General features: G+C 41.9%; 1 protein-coding gene across 6 annotated transcripts in view; it reads left to right on the plus strand.

The window, feature by feature from the left end:
* Tmem266 (transmembrane protein 266) overlaps positions 1–23019 on the plus strand; it is a 109229-nt gene that overhangs the window by 10821 nt on the left and 75389 nt on the right. Inside the window, exon 1 of one of the 6 annotated variants that reach the window (XM_078049175.1) lies at positions 20496–20580. The exons of the other annotated variants lie outside the window; for them this stretch is intronic. The gene's annotated coding sequence lies outside the window, so the exon portion shown is untranslated. Of the gene's footprint in view, positions 1–20495; positions 20581–23019 lie in introns of those variants that run through there. 6 annotated transcript variants of the gene reach the window in all.

The following is a 23019-nucleotide window of genomic DNA, read 5'->3' on the forward strand; positions in this document are numbered from 1 at the left end:
AAAACTGTGAGTGATGTGAGTTTGCATAGTCAGAGGAACATATGTCCCTCTTATAAGGACAGAATATCAGAGCTGGAGGAGACCTGGAAAGCTTGTGGTACCAGTCAGTCTCTGGTGGTAAACAACAGAAACCCTGATGGGTTTAAGCAGTGTACAACAGTAAATAAACTACAAAGTATTTTACAAATGTTATATACCATTCTCAACTTTTATCAAGTTTATTGGAAAGTATGTCAGGAAGGAATATGTTATCTGAGAGCAATAGAAATAAATAGAAAAAAATCTGAGAAGTTGTGGCTTTAATAGGGAACTTGTTTCATTGTGTAATAATTCTGGAGACAGCAGTCCTTGGCTGGTTCTGCTGCTTAAGGATGTCATCAGAGGCTGATATTCTTTAGCTTTTTTGTTATTCCTCATAGTCATGGATGGCTGCTTCACCTCCAGGCTTTTCATCAGTATACCAGTTAGGAAGAAAGAGGAAGGATGAAAATGAAGTGTTAAAGTCGTTTCCTCTCCAGGCCTTTCCTTCATATTTAGAAACTTATTCCTTGATTCATTAGACAGAACATTATCACATGATCACTTCTTCATGCTAATGAGTTTCGTAATTCAAGTATTTTGCTTTTTGGCCACTAGATTAGAGGGAGTCAAGGAAGAAATGGACTGAAGTAGGGGTTGTGAGCCACACCAGCATATTTATAATAGAAGAACGTGGCATTTCTGCAGAATCATAAGATGTTGGAGAGCCAGTCAGAAAATAAGCAGGGTGGCCAGGCACAGCTAGTGAGCCCTGGGCATGGGGCACTACTCACCAGTCTGGGATGACTGCTTCCAGGCACCACTTGCTCCCAGGTCCCTCCAGTTCTCATTCCACCACAGCTAGACTTCTGCATTCTTGTTAAGGATTCACAGGCCTTCCTTGGGTGAGCTCAGGGCACATGCTGACCTGGTGACCCAATGCAGCTACATGGCAGAGCCAGGGGGAAGACTACATGTCCCTTCCCCATGAGGCTTCCACAGTGGGGCAAAGGGGAGTTTGTCTATCACTTTATTTTAGGATCCCTCCAAATAGAAGGGGCTTTCCATTGCTAGACATCCAAAAGTGACAAAAAGGCATCATAGGAGTATTTTTCAGCTGGGGAAATTGAGGCCCCTAGAGAAGAAAGGGCTCAGTCAGTGCCACACAGTAGGTGAGGGGCAGAGCCAGAATTTTTTCTCATGCAGACCCTTGGAATCTGGTTGGTCCCTGGAAGTAGAGGCCTTCAGTCTTTTCCTTGGGCTCCTTGACCTTCCATAGGGTGAGGGGTTTGTCTTTCAAAGCATCCTTCCTTTCCCCAGCAGCCCCTGGAAAGATTCCATCCTCCCCTAGGGTCTTCCCTGTAGTTGCTTCCTCCTGGTATTGTTTTAGGGCTTCCCCTAAAGAGGTACGACTCCCCCAAAGCCAGGGTTCAGTGTTCCTGTGGCAGCATCTTGAAGGGAGTATCTTGTGAAGATGTTAAGAGACGAGTATCCCCACCTTCTATAGAGGAACAGCTGGGCAGAATCCCTCCAGACTTGTAAAACGAGGGTTGAGCTCATTGCCCCCACTGTCCACCAGTAGCCTTATGTGAATGAAAGTCTAGACATTCAGGGAGAGTCGATTTCCTGGGAGAACGTGGAGGAGACTTCCAAGATCTGTCTCTACTTCTCCCAATAGGTACAGGGAGAAGGCTCTTTCCTCCTGACCATGGGAGAAGGTTTCATGAGGGACACCCTCATTTGTGGTGTTCCTGACTCAGACCCTCCAGAGATGCCCACAGGCCTCTTGAGAACCCATAGCTGTATCCTCTGGACCTTTCAGCATTTGGACATCTGCAATCCGGAGGATGTTCTTAGCTGGGGAGATCTACAAACAAGCAAAGTGAAGACTCTCCTTTACTCAGTCCCCATCCCTACCCAGGCTCACTGCTGACCCTGGAAAGCCAGAAACAGTGGAGGAAGGGGAAAAGGACAGAGTGAGCAGACTTGGTCCCCTTCAAGCCTCAGGCTGTGGCTCAGTCCCAGGATGCAGGAGGAGTTTGGATGTGAGATTGAAGATGATTTGATTTAAACTAGATGAGATTTTAAAATTTTTTTGGTACTGGGGTGTGAATCCAGGGATGCTCAACCACTGAGCCACATCTCCTGCCCTTTTTTGTATTTTATTTAGAGACAGGGTCTCACTGATTTACTTAGGGCCTCTCTGAGTTGCTGAGGCTGGCTTTGAACTCTTGATCCTCCTGCCTCAGCCTCCAGAGCCGCTAGGATTACAGTCGTGTGCCACTATGCCTGGTGAGATTTTTTTTTAACATATGAAAATTAGCCTTAAATGAGGTGGTTCTTGAAATTGTGAGTAACCCGAAAGCTATGGAGGCTGTCAAAGTTGTTATCAGGGGATAGAAGAGAGAACCAGTGGAGCCAGTTCCTAGACGAAGGTTGAGAAAAAATAAAGCCATGTCAACTTGCAATCATATTCTGACTATTACTGGTTGCATCTTTCCCAAAAATGTTTTATTGCACTTTACTTTATTGAGCCTCACAGATAATGTAGGGCTTTTTGTCTACTGGCACCATTTTCTTATAGCTCAGGTGATTATTAGCATTTTTTAGCTATAAAATATTTTAAATTAAGGTTTACACATTGTTTTATTTTTTAAAAAAAAGTAAAACTATTACACTTGTAATAGACTACAGAATAATACTACAGTGTAAACATAACTTTTACATAAGTTTTTAGGAAACCAAAAAATTCATGTGCCTGTCTTTATTGTGCTACTCCCTTTGTTGGTCTGGAACTGAATCTGCAATGTCTCTAGGGTCTGCCTTATTCCAAATTTTGAAAAGGAGCACCAGACTAAGGCATCAGAATTTCTGGAGTCTAGTCTTATCTCTTCCACAAACTAGGAGTGTAACTTCAGACAAGTGGCTTAACTTTTCCGGGCCCTGGCATCTTCTCCTGCCCACTGATGGGATTGGGCTTTGAGGTTTAGGTATCCCAGAATAATTTCTCTACTCTTCTAAACCATGCCATGCCTTAAAACAGCAGGAAAAAAATAATTCACACAGTGAGCTGGCTTTACAAATTGTACTTCAGTTATATTTGTTGGAAGAGTCAAGCATAGATGAATGGCATTTGGCAGGAGAAAACCTTAGTCTATCTGAAACCCTTAATTATACACCGTAGGCTGCTTTGTAACTTGGTCTGTGTCAAAAGATGCCACATTATCAAATGACACATCGGAGAGAGAGTCAAAATTTTGCAACAGCTTGTTCATCTGTGGCATGATTGGTCTGTGTCTAACACAGTGCTTCCAGATTTTTGACCAAGTCTGCATTGAAAACCTGAACCCTCCTGTATTTAGATTCAAGGCCTCTCCACTTGCTCTAGAGATGAGGCCATTGAAAGTGACCACACTCCATGGGAAGGTTCAGGCCCATAGCTGGTGACACATATGGTTTGCTGCTAGATTTTGTTTGTAGTCAAACACTATTGCCACACTAGGTATCAGTTTTATGCATGGCTTATTATGTATTTTTATTATATAATGTATAAAAATTACACATAAGGAGTAGATAAATTAGAAACCCTTTTTGGTAATAAGACAAGATTGCTTATAATCCTACCGCCTATAGATAATTATGATCCATTTTTGTGCCTGTCCTTTCAAATTTATTTTACATATATACCTAAATGAATGGTTCTTAAATTATTAATTTTTTTAATATTTATTTTTTAGTTCTTGGCAGACACAACATCTTTGTTTGTATGTAGTGCTGAGGATCGAACCCGGGCCGCACACATGCCAGGCGAGCGCGCTACCACTTGAGCCACATCCCCAGCCCCTTAAATTATTTTCAATTGTGGTAAAATGCACACAACCTAAAATTTGCCCTTTTAGTTCTTTGAAGTGGTATTAAGTACATCAACACGGTCTTGCAACCATTGCCATGCCCAGAACTCTTTTTTCATCTTTCAAAACTGAAATTCCGTATCCATTAAACACAAGCTTTATACCCCCCACTCTTTATGTTTTGATATCTCTGATTACCTCTTTATATTGTATTTTATAATATATATTCAACTTAATAACTTGCTGAGGATAGCCAGAAGGCCTATGTAATGAGAATGCCAAAATTAAAGGGATAGGAAATAAAACTGGAGAGGGAGCTTATCGAACTCCATAGACCATAGCAAGGATTTGGATTTCCTACAGTGTACTGGGACACATCTGTAGTGTGGGGCAGTGGAGTGGCATGATTGCGTTTGGCATGAAGGTCACATGGCTGCTATGTACACACAGACTGCAGAGGATCAGGAGGAAATAGGAGAGAGGAGATTCAGTAACCCAGGTAAAAAGTGGCTTGGAATATGTGCTATCAGCGGAAGAGGGGGCAAGTGGTTGGTTTCTGGATCTATTTTGAAGGTGGAACCAGTGGAATTTGCTGATGGATTGTATGTGGAGTGGAAAAGAAAGAGAGGAGTCAAGATTGACTTCAGGGTCTTTGGTCTGAACAACTGGAAGGATGGAATTTCCAGTTGCTGAGGTGGAGATGGAGGGGGAGAACATTTTAAGTGGGAGAAATGAAGAATTCTGTTTCCATTATGTCCCATTTTACAGCCTATCAGAGATCTAATTGCAGATGTCAAGTAGGCAGCAGGAGATGCCCAGAGTTCAAGGGAGAAGATGGGGGCTCGAGATAGAAGTTGCAGAGATAGCCAATATGGGTGACATTTCAAGCCATGAGACTTCATGAGCTCCCCTCAACCCTGGAGAAGGGGTAGATGAAGAAGAGAGGTCAGAGGGATGAGGCATGAAGGATGTCAACATTGAGAGCCCAAAAGGGAGAGGAAGACCCAGTGAAGCAAACTGGGACGGAGCATCCAGTGAGAAGAGAGAAAACCCAGACCGTGTTGTCTCCTGAAAGCCAAGCAAATAAAGTATTTCAAGGGAGACGAGTGAGTGAGTCTGAAGTGGCATGGTATGTCTGAGAGATTGAAATGAAGGTCATGGCTTAGGCTTGAGATGAGACTTCAGACATCAGAGTCTGTGACAACCAAGTGGAAGGACTAACTGGAGGCTCTTGAATCAAGCAATCCCCCTACACTTTATTGCTCCAGTTATGGGTCTGACACCTATCAAAGATTTCCTATGTGCCTTCCACTCTTCTAAGAATTGAGAGTGACTAAAATGAATCACACCACAGCCCATGGCCTCATAGTGGGTTAGGAGTCTAAGGCTGAGCTGTATAGGGAGCCTGATCCAAGTCTTTTCATTTTCTAGGGTTCTATTCTTCTATTCACATGCACGTTGAAACTGGGACTATATTCTGCCTATGTAGATTCCTTTCCAAGACCTGTCAGTGAGGAGAAGATAGCTCTTTGAGCCAATTTCCTTCCTGAAAATCAATATCTTTTTAAAAAAGTTTTATTTGTTCTTTTTAGTTATACATGACAATAGAATGTATTTTGACATATGAAACATATGTGGAGTATAACTTCCCATTTTGAGGTTGTATGTGATGTGGAATTATACTGGTCATGTAGTCATATATGAACTTAGGAAAGTTATGTCTGATTCATTCTACTGTCTTTCCTATTCCCATCCCCCCTGCCTTCCCTTCATTCCCCTTTGTCTAATCCAGTGAACGTTTTTTTTTTAATGCTTATTTTTGAGTTATAGGTGGACACAATATTTAATTTTTTTATTTTATGTGGTGCTGAGGATTGAACCCAGTGTCTCACACATGCTAGGCAAGCACTCTACCTCTGAGCCACAACCCCAGCCCTCTAGTGAACTTCTGTTTTACCTACTCCTGCTTATTGTGAGTTAGCATCCTCATGTCAGAGAACATTTGGCCTTTGGTTTGAGGGGACTGGCTATTTTCACTTAGCATGATAGCCTCCAGTTCCATCCATTTACTGGCAAATGCTATAATTTAATTCCTCTTTATGGCTGAGTAATATTCCATTATGTATATTACCACATTTTCTTTATCCATTCATCTGTTGAAAGGCACCTGGATTGGTTCTATAGCTTGGCTATTGTGAATTGTGCTGACTTTAAGTCCTTTGGGCATGTGCCAAGGAGTGGGTTAACTGGGTCAAATGGTGGTTCCATTCCAAGTTTTCTGAGGGGTCTCCATTTTGCTTTCCAGAGTGGTTGCACCAATTTGCAGTCCCACCAACCATATATGAGTGTGCCTTTTTCCCCACGTCCTTGCCAACATTTAATGTTACTTGTGTTCTTGATAATTGCCATTCTGACTGGAGTTTATGGAATCTCAGTGCAGTTTTAATTTGCATTTCTCTAATTGCTAGAAATGTTGAACACTTTTTCTTATATTTGTTGACCTTTGTATTTTTTCTACTGTGAAGTGTCAGTTCTTGTGCCATTTATTTTGTGTGTGTGTGTGTGTGTGTAAGTTTTTTGAGTTCTTTATATATACTGAAAATTAGTGCTCTATCTGAGGTGCAAGTGTAGGCTCTCTCTTCATGTTCTTGATTGTTTCCTTTGCTACAAAGAAGATTTTTAGTTTTATACAACCCCATTTATTAGAAAATCAATGTCTTACTTCTCAATAGAAAACCACATCTTGGGGCTGGGGCTGGGGCTCAGTGGTAAAGTGCTTGCCTCACATATGGGCTCAATCCTCAGCACCACATAAAAATAAATAGATACTGGGTATTCATCTACAACTAAATAAATATTTTTTTTAAAAAAAAAGAAAGAAAACCACATCTCAGACTGGGGTTTTGGCTCAGTGGTAGAGTGCTTACTTAGAACATGTGAGGTACTGAGTTTGATCCTCAGCACCACATAAATTAACTAATTAATTAATTAATTAAAATTAAAATATTGTGTTCATCTACAACTAAAAACATTAAAAAAAACCCACATCTCTCATTTCCTGTCTCACCAGTTACCAGGTACATAAGAGAATTTCCTCTTCTCACTGAATGCTAGACACCTCTAGGAGGTGGATGACCCTCCAGGAGATGATTGAATTTTCTAAGTTAGTTGGTCCAAAATGCTCTCTTCCCTTGGGCCCTTCAAGAAAATGGGTGATTTTGTGCTGTCTCAGAATAACAGATGGTCTTGTTTGGGTATAGACTCTGGGCTGCTTTATCAGTCACTAGTTTCCCTTTCGTGTATCAGGCAATGATTTTTTTTTTACCAAAATTGAGTATACATTGAGTATACAATGTATACTCAGTGTATACATTGAGTATAATTTAAGAAAGAAAATTCCATTCAGGAAGAGTTTGCCAGGTCTCAAGTAGCCATGATACACACAGGCAGTGCAAGAAGACCTCAGATGAAGCAAGATCATGAGAAGGGGTCAAAAAAATGTCATAAAGGATTCCTGGGAAGGTGGAGCACTAGTCGGGCTAGCATTTGAACAGGTGTGGCAAAAGATCACCATGTGAGGTTATTGGATACCAAATTTTAAGGTGATGCTCAGTGAGAGTACAGTTGATATGACAGGTTGGCCAGAAGAGAGTCATCGTCAGAGGTAGTTCACACTGAACCTGTACACCCAGGAAACCATCCATGTACTTGAGGGATCTATGGTATAAAAGTTCTAGATTGTCTTTTAGAGGAAAGTTAGTAGTGCACAGCGATGGTAAGATACCTTAGAATTTGGGGGAAATATTTCCTTAATTTATCTATTTATTCTCACTCATGTGTGAGACACTGAGGATGTATATCAAAACAGATAAGGCTCCTGTCTTCAATTTCCACAAACAGTGATATGGTCAGCCAAAAGATGGACCTCGCCCCATCCAAAAGTTATCCAGGTCAAGTACCTGGACTCTATGAATGTTACCTTATTTGGAAAAAGAGTCTTTGTCCATGTGATTAAAGTAAGGAATTTTTTATTAGAGCATTATAATTATACATAGTATTGGGTTCCTTTTGACATAATTATGCATACAAAGAATTTGGTTTCAATCCCCATTCATGCTGCCTTTTCCTCCCTCTTCCCTCTACTGATCTTCCTTTCACCCCTTTATTTATTTTTGACTGGTACTCTCTACATATACATAAAACAGATATATCCTTTGGTACATTTATCTATGTATATAACATGATTCTGTTAAATTCACTCTGTATTTCTTTCCCTTTCTCTTCCTCCTCCCCTCCCTCCCTCTCACTCTTCTTCTACTCCACTGACCTTCCCTATATCTTTATATATCCAGTCCTCTCTCCCACTGCCTTCTTTCCCTCATTTTTCTTTAGCTTCCACATACAAGAGAAAACTTTTAACCCCTGATTTCACTTAGCATGGTGTTCTCCATGTCCATCCATTTACAGGAAAATGCCATTATTTCATTCTTCTTTATGGATGAGTAAAACTCCATTGTGTATATATACCACATTTTCTTGACCCATGCATCTGTCGACAGGCATCTGGGTTGATTCCATATGTTGGCTATTGTGCATTGAGCTGCTATAAATATTGAGGTAGCTGATTTTAGTTTTTTTGAATAAATACCAAGAAGTGGGATTGCTGGGTTCTATGGTATTTCCAATCCTAAATTTTTGAGGAATCTCCACACTGCTTTCCAAAGTGGTTCTATTACTCTGCAGTCCCAACAACAATGTATGAGTGTACCCTTTTCCCTGCATCCTCACCAGCATTTATTGTTGTTTGTTTGTTTTTTGAGGAGGGACAGAGGATTGAATTCATGGGCCCTCAACCACTGAGGCACATCCCCAGCCCTATTTTATACTTTATTTAGAGACAGGGTATCACTGAGTTGCTTAGCTCCTCGCTTTTGCTGAGGCTGGGTTTGAACTCGGCAATCCTCCTGCCTCAGCCTCCCAAGCCACTGGGATTTCAGGAGTGTGCCACTGCACTCAGCTGCTGTTGTTGTATTCTTGATCATTGCCATTCTGACTGATCATTGCCATATTCCCAGCCCTTTTTATATTTTATTTAGAGACAGGATCTTGCTGAGTTGTTTAAGGCCTCACTGAGTTGCGGAGGCTAGCTTTGAACTTCCAATTGTCCTGCCTCAGCCTGCCAAGCCGCTGGGATTACAGGCGTGCACCACTGCACCCAGCCTTAGTGTAGTTTTGATTTGCATTTCCCTGATTGCTAGAGATAGTGAATATTTTTTCATATACGTTTTGGCCATTTGTTAAACTAAGGATATTGAGGAAATAATCCTAGATTATCAGATGGGCCATAAATATCATGACAAGTGTCCTTATAGGAAAGAGGTAGAGAATGATTTGATCCACACAGAAGAAGATATGCCAATATGACAATGGAGACAGAGAGTAGAGTGATGCAGCCACAAGCCAAGGAATATCCAGAGACACCAGAAGATGGAAGAAGGAACAGATTCTTCCCAGAGCCTTCAGAGGGAGCCCAACTGTACTGATACCTTGATTTTGGACTTCTGGCCCCCAGAACTCTGAGAGAATAAATTTCTGTTGTTTTAAGCCATTGAATTCTTGGTAATTTTTATAGCAGCCACAGGAAACTGATATGAGTGGTATTAGTTCTTCTGGGAATAAACATTGTAAATGTGGAACTGGAAGAACTCAATACCTTACTCAAGGTGACCTGCCTTGTGCTATTAGGGAGGCAAGTTCAAAACATAATTGTAACCCAGTAATAGTTATTTAACACTCTGTTTAGAGAAAGCTATGTGGGTGGAAGCAGGGCATGTGGCCCCAGGATATAAAGAAGAAAAGCTAGAAAATTACACATTCCTGTGAATGTCTCAGACTATCAGGCCTGAACTTGGTCGTGGTTGGAGACAAATTCTTTGCTGTGGTAGTGGGGAGGAAAGATGTCCACTGGGCTTTTCTATAGCCTGGAGTCCCCTCAAGGTCCTGCCTCTTTGCTTTTGATTCCACATAACTAGCCAATGAGCTTGCAGGTGCCTGACCCTGGGCCCTTGGTAGAGAACACGAGGGTTTTGTATGCCAGAAGTTTGCTCTCTTTCTCACATACATAGAGATGATAAAGTTTTCAGCCTGATTTTTCTTGCTTGTGAATTTGATTAGCATGCCTTAGCTAGTAATATCAAGGTTGACGTGACCTTGAGATGGACAAAATTAAAGGTCCCACCCTGACACGCAGTAAAGTTGCCAGGCTCAAGACACACAGGGATTTTGATGTGCAGCCTTTGGGTCTTCCGGATACTATCACATGTCACTGTTGATCCTTCTGCAACCTAAGGGAATATCACCCTTCTCCCTCAAATCAGTATCTGGGATATGTATTGAGGAATTTTTTTCTTAGTGCTCACATGTGGAAAACAGAGGAACTGCTAAGGGCTGGAGAGAGCTCCTTAATGTGCCCCTTTAGCTCCTCCATGAGTTTCCTATGGATGGTGTGACAAAGTACACTGTGTCACAAACTGGGTAGTAAAAACCTAGTTGCTTAAAACAACAGAATCTTGTTCTCTCACAGTTCTGAGAAATACAAGTACAAAATCCAGGTGTCCGCAGGGCTGAGCTTCTTGTCTGCCAAATCCTCTGGGGGAGAATCCTTCCTTGTCTTTTTCAGTAAAGCCAGGCATTCCTTGATTTTTGGACACATACATCCAATGTCTGCCTCAGTCTTCACATGGCTTCTCCATGGCTTCTCTTCTGTTTCTTATAAGGGCATTTGTCATTGGGTTTAGGACCCATCCTGATCCAGGAGGACCTCATTTCAACTAACTATGCAAAGACACTATTTCTAAATAAGATCATATTCATTGGTTCTGGATGGACATATATCATGGGGGGTGGGGTGGCAGGAAATGCAACCCACTGCAGGTCTGACGATTGGAAAAGATAACACTGCCAGAGTGCATCTTGGATCAGGCAAAATAAATAGTGTGCTGCACAGACTAAATAGTTCTTAATGTATAAGTGCAAGAACTATAAGACAACATAAGGAAGCATGGAAGGAATTAGAAGCCACTCTATTTAGTGTCAGCAGTGAGACACAAAGCCTTCTCTTAAGGTCCCTAAAAGCCTCATTCCACACTGGGAACAACTGCCTACCCACGGGGCTCCCCTGCCCTCCTCTAGCTGAGATTACTGAAGCAGTATTGCTCTCTACGGGTGGAGCCAGTTCCCACATCACCTGCTGTTCTTTGCTGGTGTGGCCACCTGTCTCCTGGCCCAGGGCCTTCAGAGCTTTGTAGCTTTACATGGACATTCTGAAAATTATTCCAAAGGCTTCTCTTTTCTCCTGTTGGGATAGATTTCTCTTTTAAGGGCAGCCCCACCTGTGATTGCTCTGGTTACCATCTTGACATTTGTGCTTTGAGCTCAAAAGATCACCAGAAGTGGGTCCTACCCCGTCCCATCCTGGGTGTGAGTCATCCCTCTATCCATTGTACCCATGCTGTATACATCATTAGTCACTTAGTATCTATCTGGGTTATCAGATTAACTGTCCAAGTGCCACAGTGTTGTGTTCAGGTAACCCCTACTTTACAGAACAATGGTCCCAAAGCACAATTCAGTGTGAGTTAATTATAGGTAAGTATAGATAGGAAAAATGTAGTAGATATAGGATTTAGTGCTGTCCCTGGAACAGGTGCCCCACCGATAAAGGGAGAAGATCAATCTTCCCTCAACCTGCAGCCCACTCAATTTGCTACATGTACCTTTCACTCCTTCAGCTGTCAAACTTCTTGATCACTTCAGACTTTTTGAATTTAACAAAAATGTATTACATGTGACCACTAACAGGTACAGTGACAGGCCTAGGGAGCCCTCAAGGTTGTAGACAGAGGATAATACCAACTGCTCTTTGTTCTTGTGCAAGATAAAGAACAAATCTTTAGCAACTTCTGATCTGGCCCTGGCCCAGCTCTCCTTTCTTGCTCAAGATCCCTCAGTCTCTCTCCTCCAGCCATCTCAGCTGAATTTCAATGTCTTGAAATTTCAATATCATGAAAAGTCAATATCACGAAAAGTCTCATGTTCATTCCCACGATGGGGAGGGAGCACACATCACCCACTTAACTCCTCTGTCTCTAATTCCCAGTTCAAGCACTCTCTTCTCAGGAGAACCTGCCACCCCCACACTACCACCCCATTTAGGTAGGATTCTTTTGCAGACTGGTGGGCTCATTTCCCACTTGGTTCAGAATACTTAATTTAGTTTCTAACTCTCCACTTAGGAGTGCAATCATTTGACTGTCTTTTCCAGTCTACCCTAAGCTCTGTGGGAGCAGGGATCATAACTGTTTTACTTTACATAACTGGTAAAGTAAAATCCCTATGTATGTAAATAAACATCCCTATGTATGTTTCCTAGCATGATGTCTGACTGGTTGTGGGCTGTCATCAAACAGGGACAGAAGAAAGGGAAGGAAAGAAGGTGTCTTACAAGAGCAGGTCAGGGAGAGAGGAGAAACTAATATATTGCAATGCTTTGAGCAGAGCATTATGGTGGAGTCCCTGTATGTTTTGGGAACATGGAATAGTGGCAATAAACTCATAAGGGTAGGGATGGAGGTGCCTGTGTAAAGTAATCACAAACACCTCTGAAATGATGAATAGGCACCAGCTATGCAGATAAGGAAGAGAATGGCAAAGGGAAGGGCCTTAAACTAAGATGTGAGCTGAGCAAGGTGGTTATGATTGGGAGTAAATGGAGCTTATGGAGACACAGAAAAGCTGAGTTCAGAGAATTAGGACCAGATAACGGAGAATTGGCCTATCTCCTGTGGAACTAAAGCCTATTTGGAAAGGGATGATTTTTAAGTAAAGAAATAGCACAGTAAGATTTTATTTTTAAAAAGATTTCTTTAGGGTTGGGGATAATAACTCAGTGGTAAAGCACTTGACTTGGCTAGTGTGTGGGAGGTCCTGGATTTGATCTCCAGTACTAAAATGGTGTAACCACTCTGGAAAGCTGTTTCTGATTTTCCTATAATGTTTGTAATTTTCCTATAAAGTTAAACTTATCTAACAAACTGGCAAATCTACCCAGACATTTACCTAAAAGAAATGAAAATATCTCTACTATACAAATATTTATGCAAAAACACTCATGACTTTTTTAGAAGAGTCAAAACTGGAAATAATTGAATTTTCCATCAGTAGGTAAATGGAGAAATAAAGTGTAGCCTGTACACCCATACATTTGGCTACTACTCAGTGATATATAGGAGCATACTGCTGATAAATGCAATAACCTACCTGAATCTCACCAACACTGTGTTGAGCTAAAGAATCCAGATACAAAATAACCCATACCATATGATCCTATTTATATACTGTTCAAGAACAGGCAAAACTAATCTATGGTGATAGAAATCAGGACAGCTGTTGCCTCTGGGTGTGGAAGCTGACTGCAAAGAGTCACAGGAAATTTTCTGGGTGATGGAAATGCTTTAAATCTTGATTGCATTGCTGGCTGTGTTCACACCTATCAAGCTGTAGGCTTATAATATGTGTGTCACTGTATGCAAATTATACATCCGATTTTTAAAAAGTTCTAGATTAAAAAGACTTCTTTGGAAGTGACATGAAGAATGGTAGAGGAGATTGAGAGTAGACTCAGGAAGACTGTAGAAATGCAACTGAGACATTTTAGGTCCAGAACTTAAGCAATAGCAAGTGAGGTTAGAAAAGCAGAGGATGAATTTCTGGATTATTGAGATGATAGAATTGACAAGACATAAAAAGCGATTAGAGGGAAGCATCAAAAAAACTTTGGTGGTGTGGGTATATTTGATATTTATGTGTGTGGGGGGGGAGATTTTTGGCAATTGGAAATGAATTTCAGAAAGGCTGAGGTTGTTTTTCTTTTGGGACAGCTACATGTCAGGAGCAGAACTAACAATGGATCTGAGGCTCCAGGAGGGTCCTGGGCTGGGAATAAGGACATGGGGTCATGAGGAAAGAGGCTCGTTAAAATCATCATCAATGGAAGTGTATGGATGAAGCAGAAATAGGAGCTAAAAACAGAATCCTGGAAACCTTGACATTTAAAGGGCAGGAGGGAACAAGAAGCCCTTGAAGGAATCTGAGGAGATGTTAAAATGTCGTGTCATAGAAGCCAAAAAAGGGGAAAGTGATTCAGGTGTTGTTGAGGTCAGATCAGAAAGAGCTGCTTCCTCCCACTCCTTCTCCCAACCCCCTCCAATGACCCCTTCTCATGCTACTAGAATGTTTGTCCAACAGGTGGCCAGAGACCTGTCCAAATTAGTGACCTATTAGGCCTTTCCTAGTTAGTGACAGCCTCATCTCCTGCAACCTCCCTGCAGTATTTGACCAGATCCCTGAAATTTTCTTCCATAGACGTTACACTCACACCACCCCACCAGGGTTCCTCTTCCTGCTCCCTGAACATAATCATTCCCCCAGGTTCCATCCCCTGTTTTTCCTTCTGCATCCATTGGTGTGTCTTCTAGTGGTGACACCTGTGTCAGGTGCTAAGGTTGCCAATAAGTAAAGCATAGAGCTGGCTCACCAGGAGTTGACAGAGTATCATAGAGGAAGATGAAAACACATGGCAACAATGCAGTATGGCCACAGTGAAGCCTGGTACAGTGGGGCCTGCCTGTCATCCTGTGATCCCAAAGGCTGAGGCAGGAGGATCATAAGTTCAAGGCCAGCCTGGGCAATTTAGCAAGACCCTGCCTCAAAATAAAAAATAAAAAGGGGTAGGGATGCAGCTCAGTGGTAGATTGCCCCTGGTTTTAATCCCCAGTACTGAAGAGAAAAAAAAGAAAAAAAAAGGTTTTCGGCAGAGTACTGGGAATATTAAGAGGACAACTATCCCTAAAAAAGTTAGGAAAGATACAGAATCATAGATGGCCGTCCTTAAGGAGCTCCGTCTGGTCCATCCCACCGGGAGTGCCCTTTGCCTACTTATGACCTCCTCCTTAAGCCTTTCAGTGATTCCCAATCCATCTGATTTCACCCTTTCTTCCTACTTCTTTGTTTTTGTTTCTTTGTTTGTTTGTTGTGCTGGAGATGGAACCCAGGGCCTCACAAATACTAGGCAAGTACTGAGCTACCTTCCCAGCATGGTTTATTTTTTAATTGACACAAAAATCATACATATTTATGGTATACAACATGATGTTTTAAAACATGCATACATCCTGCATTGGCTAAGTCACACTAATTAACATAAACATTATTTCACATGTTTATTCTTTTGGGGTGAGACCATGTAAAATCTACTTTCTTAGCAATTTTCAGTTAATATTACCTATAGTCACCAATTTGTCCTCGTTTCTCCTTCTCCCCAGTCCTGTCCTCCAGCGGATTCTCTTGGATAAGAATTCGGGTGTGCACATTTTCTTCCCAACATATCATACACTAACAGAATACTCTGTTATGTCTCTGGACAAGAAGCATACTCTGCTTTCACTTCATCCAGGCCAGTGGTATCCAATACAGATAAAACATAAGCCATGTGTACAATTTTAAAATGTTTAACAGCATTTTAAAAACTAAAAACAGAAAAAATTAATCTTAATGCATTTATTTCATCAGTATATTCAGAATATTATTTCAATATGTTATCAACATAAAATTATCAAGGAGATATTTTGCTTTTACTTGTGCTAGGTCTTCTATATCAAGTGTGTTTCTTACACGAATAGCACATTTCAACTGGAAAAGCTACATTTCAAGTGCTCAGTAGACACATGGCTTATGGCTTCCATACTGGAATATATAGCTCATGCAGGGCACAAGGTAAATGTCCAATAAGTGATTGCACTGAGCAATCTTGTGGGTGCTTTCCATTTACCTCTGATCCTCAGCATCCTTATTAAAAAGGAACTGTTGTTCCAATTTTCTGTATGAGAAAACTGAGTAATGAGTTGCTTGTGCCCAACTGGTAAGTCACAAAGCTCAAATATGTAACCCACGTCTGAGTTCAAAGCCTATCCTTAAAATATAATATTTGAGCTGAAAGGTTCTTTAGAAAATTACCCAAACTTCAGCTCCATAGACATCACCTTTTCCCAGCACCTACTCACATATCACACATGTCCGAGGGGCTCAAATAATTGAATGGATAGATCAAGTCTCATTTTATAGATGCGCACATTCAGATCCAGAAAGGGAAGGAAAATGGTCTAGATCACTCAAGAGAGCAAAGTCTGGGCCTAGAACCCTCCTTGCTGGTTCCCAGTGTGCTGTTGTTATTGCTTGCCCTTTTGTCCAACAATTGATGAGCCCCAAGAAACCACAGGAGTTTTGACACCTGAAGCTTTCTTTGTATCAAGAGGAGACTGTTTCACAGGTACCCTGTCCCCTGTGTCCATGTCCTCAGGACATGCCATAAGTCTTCCTTGTTAATTCCCTTCCCCTCTCCTTACTCTGGCTGCCCAGCAACCTAAAGGACGAGCAGAGCAGCTGAGCCTGACTGTGCGATGAGGAGCCCAGGTCTCCAAGTGAAGCACACACAGATGAGCAAAGTGCACCACCCCCAGCTTCCATCTCAGGGTCGTGTTCCATCGTGACAACTCGAGCTGTTTCCCTGGCAGGAGGGCAGCATGACTCTCTAGGAGGGTCACGTTGACCAGCATCCAGTGGCTGCCTGCCACGCCTGGATGCCTGGCACCAGAGCCTGGTTGCTGAGGCACCCTCAGGCTTGCTCAGGGCCCAGCCAGTCAGCCTCCTCCTGACAGGGTCATAAGAAATGTCACAGATTATCAAAGCTTAGAATTGAAAGAGAATTTAAAGATCATGCATCCCGGCACTTTCCAAACTATAATGTCCTACAAATCTCCTGGGGATCTCGATAAAATAGATTTCTGGTTCACCTAGTGTGGGATGGGGTCTGAAAATCTGCATTTCTAACAAGCTCCCAGGTGATGCCAATGCGCCTACTGATGCAGGGACCACATCTTGGAAAGCAAGGGACTAATCCATCCCTGTCAGCCTTTTGTTGTAGGTGAGAAGACTGAGGGGTGTGTGTGTTGGGGGGGGGCGTAATTAAACTCACAGTACAATGCCCTATAGTACTAACTTTATCTACCACCTGTAGAATTCTCTGGCATTTATCAGAGACCACTTGCATCAACACCTTGGTCTTCCACCCAAATTGTGGGAAGCAAGGATGTATCTTTTTCTCCTGTGGATCTCTCTTGTTCCCATGCAGGAAGCCACATGAGCTGTGTAAAGCAAGTTCAGCTCGGGTTAGGACAATTGGGGCTGTCTTTGTGGCAGGTGCTGCTGGGATCAGAAGCATAGTGGGCTGAACCCCAGTTTGGGACCAGAAAGGCTCAGTGGGTACCAGACCTGAATAGCAAGGTGAGGATAGAAGTGAAATACCCATGGTGCAAGAATTAGCGAGGGCCTCAGAGGGGTGTATTGAGTCATTCTGAACTCAGTCCATGGCCTGAGGGAGAAAGATGCTGGCTCACCTCATCACCTTATGCCCAGGGCATGTGACAAGGGCAGTGTGATTGCTTTTCAAGCAAGGAGCCAGGCCCAGCTCTGAGTGTCTCCAAGGGCCCTAACATTTGTTGAATAAACGCGCAAAGGTCAAAAAAGACACAGCAGTAATAACCAAACATATTAAAAGACTCCACATGCTCAGCAATGATTACACACTTGGCATGCTCCAAAAGTGGTAATGGCAGATCTTTGAGTTAAAAATTAGTTTCTCTTTTGATGCTAGTGAATTGAGTTCTGTTCAAGGCACATATATAGTCAGGCACAAACCCACAGACAGACCACCAAAGAGGATTGCCCATAAATGCTGGAGGTCAGACATATCCCAAGTCTGCCTATCTGCAGTGGTAGTTATTTTCCCAAATATGATGAAAAAAAATATGATGAAAAGACAAGCCATAACTTGGGAGAAAATACTTGCAAAACAGATCTGATAAAGAACTTGTGGCTACAAAAAAATCAGTCTAATTAAAAAGATCTGAAAGACACCACTAAATTGATATGCAGATGTTAAAGAAGCACGGAAAAAAGATGCTCAATATCATTTGTCATCGGGGAAATGTAAATTAAAACGAGATACTACTATACACTTATTAAAATAGTTAAAATCTGGAACGCTGCTAACATCAGATGCTGGCAAGGATGTGGAACAACAGGAACTCTCATTTCGTTGCTGGCGGGAATTCAAAATGGTACAGCCACTTCGGAAGACAGTTTGGCATTTTGTTGCAAAGCTAAACATAGTCTTACTGTATGATCCAGCAACTGCATTCCTTGGTATTTACTCAAATGAGTTGAAAACTATGTCCACACAAAAACCTGCACATGGATGTTTATAGTTATAATTGCCCAAAACTGGAAGTGACCAAAATGTCCTTCAATTGATGAATTTGATGCAATATTATTCAGCAGTAATGAGACAGCCAGTTATCGAGCCACCATATTATTAAGTGAAAGAAGACAATCTGAGAAGGCTACATATTATATAATTCCACTTATATGATGTTCTGGAAAAGGTATCAAGACCATAAAAAAGATCAGGGGTTGCCAAACATTTTGGGAGGACAGAGGGAGAGAGACGTGAAAAAGGGGGGATTTTTAGGGCTAATAGTTTTACTCTTCTGAATGATAACTGTGATGGTGAATACATGACATTATGGGCTTGTCAAAACCCATTTAGCTGAATACAGTGAGTGAACCCTAATATAAACTATAAACTTTAGTACACTAATGCAACATATTAATAATTGGGGAAAATATAGAAGGCCAAGAGTGCAGCATGTAAGAATGCTCTGTACTTTCTAATCAATTTTTTTTTGCAAACCTAAAGCTTCTATAAAATTTTTTTCACTAATTTTTTTAAACATGTGACTGACTTCCAAGGGAGGATGCTCCACTATATTTCTCTTTGGAGCAAAGATGGCCTTGTACATTTGCTGCTGACGGCTTCTCCAACCCAGCTGTCCCCAGCATTGCATCACCTTGTTGAGAACCGACCTTCAAGTTTGATGTATTATTGTGGAATACTTTTTAAATTCACAAAGCACATGCATAAGGCTATCCAAGGGCCTTGCATTATTTTCCAGCCTTTAGAAAGCCATTGAACTAAAAATCTAGCAGATAGAAATATGCCTGAGAGAATGCTTTTTTAATTTGCTGATTGTGAACCCTGACCTGAAGGGATGTGTAACCTAGAGTGGATAGTACATGAGTGTAAGGCAGAAAAGTGATTCATACCCTTGAGAGAGGGACAATTGAAGTGGGCAGAAGAGAAAGGAAAGATGGCTCCTCCCACTGTCCCCAGAAGGAAGCAATGACCTGAGTTAGAGAAAGTTTAATTCAAGAGCCCTTTTCCATATTTCCCCCTTGTTGAATTGATCAGGGTCTTTTTGGGGGGCAGTGGAGCAGTACTGGGGATTGAACCCAGAGGCATTTAAACACTGAGCCACATCCCCAGTTCTTTTTATATTTTATTTAGAGACAGAGTCTTACTAAGTTGCTCAGGGCTTCACTAAGTTGCTGAGACTGGTTTTGAACTCAAAAACCTCCTACCTCAGCCTCCTGAGTCGCTGGGATTACGGGCATGAGCCACTGCGCAGGATCCCTGATCAGAGTCTTGATGCACAAATTTGATATGACAGTGTATAAATCTTTTTCATTGACAAGCTGTTATTAAATTTACTGTGTGCCTTACATTGATGGCTTCTTAGAGACAGGGAGTGTGGTGGTAAGAGTAAAAATTCCTCACATGTTGTACTATTCTGTCATGAACCAGGATCAAGTGAAATATGACAGAGTGCCTGAGGTCGATCAGTCAGACATCTTCATTCACTTGTAACAAAACTGAGTTCTGACTCAGGAGTTTGCCAGCTTCACATCTGCTTTGTCTAGCCCATTTTCACACCCACCTCCCATGTAGTCTGTGTTGCTAATTAAGAGAGGCCAGGTGGGTGTTTTGACCAGTTTGCATCTTAGAGTAGTTTTATTGTGTTTTGGGGATCTGAATGCAAACCCTGTTGAGAATACATCTGCAGTTTGGGATTCAAGGCAGATAAGAAAGGGTCACAGATGGACTCAGGGCCAGGAACCTCTGGAAATGAAGAAGTGTTTCTAAGGAGACAGGCTGAGAATGACGATTGATCCACAGGAGGGTAGGGAGGAGGAGAGGGCAGTGGAGTGGACTCAATCCTCATGGTGTTTCTGAAATTAAGGAGACACTGATTATGGTTCTTGAGAGAAGGACATGACAGTGACAGTGATATGGGATGGGACAGGTAGGCCAGTGTTCTTCAGGTGGTCAGTCACCTGGCTACTAAGGAAATTCTGTTCTATGCCTCCTCAGTCAGAATCACTAGGGTGGCCCAGGAATTCACACTCTGTGAGTGGTTCTCAGTCCTGCTGCTGCTAGAGCTACTGAGGACACCAGTGGTCTCAAGGCCAGAAGGCCAAACGAAGTTCTCTTAGTCCCCCTGCCATACACTGGGTAACCGGTCCAGGGTAAGGCCCACTCACCACACCTTTAGGAAGAACACAGTCTTTGTAGTTGTGTGGCCCACACTGACTCATCCTGCCTCCATCCTGACACACCTTCCTCTGTACCATCCAGGTGGCATGCAGCGCAAGCCCTCTTCCACCACCGTTCACACCGTACTGCCTTGGGCCCTCCACTGTGAGTGTGCGACTCGAGGGCAGGGATTGCTACAATGGCCTTACACCCCACTATCACTGCATTGTGGTTCCCCTTCCTACCAGCTCTGCAGATGCTAGTTACCAATACTGTGGCCATCCGCAGTGAGAGACCTTGGCTGCTTGCTGTCCAGTCACTACTCTTTGGGGAATGACATTGTTTACAAGGGACTGAGATCCTTCCAGCATCCCCTGAGATTTGTATAGAGAATTATCACATCAGAGCATCATGCAGAGGACAGCTGTGATTTGGGGGCTCCCAGAAAGACCTTGTTCTTTAAAGAGAGGTGCTGGTGAGTGGCACTTCCCCAGGTCCTCAGTTAAACCAGGCTCTGCCTGATGCCAAGGGGCATTGCGTCACTAGTGTTCAAATACAACAGTGTCCACTGCCTGACCCTTGTGCTCACACAAGGACCTGCGATCTATAATAGATTGACTTCCTGGGAATGAGGAGAGGCATGCCCTACAGTGGAGGGGGCAAATCCAGGAAATTCTGGTGTCACTTTAGAGTTTCTAGTAATAGGCACTGCCCTCCATACTGATAGGCTAGTTGTTGAAAGAGAATGACTCTCCCTAAGGTGCCCCTCCTTTGGTGATGATTTTGATCTGGTTGACCAGCACTCTATCACACTTAAGCCTGCTATATCGCACGTACTCTCATTACCAACATGTACATCCTGGGGTGTGCGGAGAGCAAGGGCAAGAACTGGTTATGGGATTGGTTTAGTTTGGGGGGTTAGGGTTTATGGCACAAGGAAGAAAACAGATTCTTCAGGGAATTGGCTGTTGTTGAAACAAGTTATGGAAATTTTGTGATGAGAGTAATTCCTTTTGGTTCTCTTTTGGTGTAAGGATATCTGTTACTAGGTTTGGTGTTACCACTACCCTCCATTTTTCTGGTTTTAACTCCAGTGCTCCATGATAAGAGGAGACAACTAAGAAAGTAGCCAGGCTTGTCTGCTCCATAACAGCTTGTGATGGATGGATTAAGAGAGTCTCCCTCAAAGAGGAACTTTCACACTGTGCTATGGACTGTGAAAACTTGGAAAGCAATTTTGTTTTAACTATTAAAATTTAAAGTACATACTCTTTAGCCCAGTAATGCCACTACTGGGAATTTATCTCATATAAGTAAAAATACCAGAATGTAACAAAATGTATACAAGCATTTTTCACAGTGGCAAGAAAAAATAAAAGAAAAAAAACTAAGAATAAACTGGGTATGAGCAGGGGAATTATTAACTAAATTATGCGGCATTCATACCATGGGTTATAATGCAGTTATTAATAAAAGAATGAATTAGAATGTTCCTACTTAACTTAGGAGGGTAGATTTCTACAAGATATTGTTGAATGGGAAAATCAAAAGCAGGTAAGAATGAACAACATACATTTTAAATATACAATAAACAATGAAATACTTTTTTTAAAAGATTAATGAGATTTTTTTATACCTTTATTTTATTTATTTATTTTTTATGTGTGCTGAGGATCGAACCCAGTGCCTCACACATGCTAGGCAAGCGCTCTACTGCTGAGTCCCAGCCCCAGCCCCAGCCCCAACAATGAAATATTTAATACGCAGTTTTGTGAGCACAAAGAAAAAGAAATATACACACAGGTTGTTAACATTGGTATGTACAAGTTCACATGCATGTTGGAGGAGACCAGCAGTGGGGCCATGATGGGGAACAAACACAAAAGGGAAAAGACCCCACTAAAAACATGAGTTTATCACCACTTTATCACAAAGTTATAGATGTTCATGTGTGTGTGTGTGTGTGTGTGTGTGTGTGTGTGTATGAATTAAGAAATTAGAAAAAAATGTGAATTATTGTATATTGATGGGAAATGATGCTCAGCTTTTTGTTGATAAGTGATGAAAGCAAAGTATAGAGCTAATTTTATTTTGTAAAACACAAACTCACAAAAACTAGCCTGTTTATAATAGCACATGCTGGCATAATCCCAAGCAAGGATTTCTATACATGAGATTGACACAGGGTCCTAAAGAGTTGGAGCGCAGAAGGGAGAGGGTTCCAATGGAGGGTGGGAAGAGGTTCAGTTAAAAATACATGTCCTTAACAAACTCCATGAAAAACACAGTGGGCTCAAAAAAAATCTTTTTCCTTTATTATTTTACTTTTTGGTACTGGTGACTGAACCAATGGTGCTTTTACCCTTGAGCTACATACCCAGACATTTTTAATTTTTTTTAATTTTTATTTTGAGGCAGTCCCACTAAGTTGCTGAGGCTGGCCTTGAACTTGTGATCCTCGTGCCAGGGATAGGGTAAAAGGGCAATGAAAAGTGTATCATGATAGAAGGCATTGAAACATGCAGGTAAGAAATGGAGTCATTTTGACAATCTTACCATGCTTTTGTATTAGAAATATTGAAGAGGCACGGTGGCCCACTCCTG

The sequence above is a fragment of the Ictidomys tridecemlineatus genome, chromosome 5 (assembly GCF_052094955.1).
Source record: "Ictidomys tridecemlineatus isolate mIctTri1 chromosome 5, mIctTri1.hap1, whole genome shotgun sequence".
Lineage (NCBI taxonomy): Eukaryota > Metazoa > Chordata > Mammalia > Rodentia > Sciuridae > Ictidomys > Ictidomys tridecemlineatus.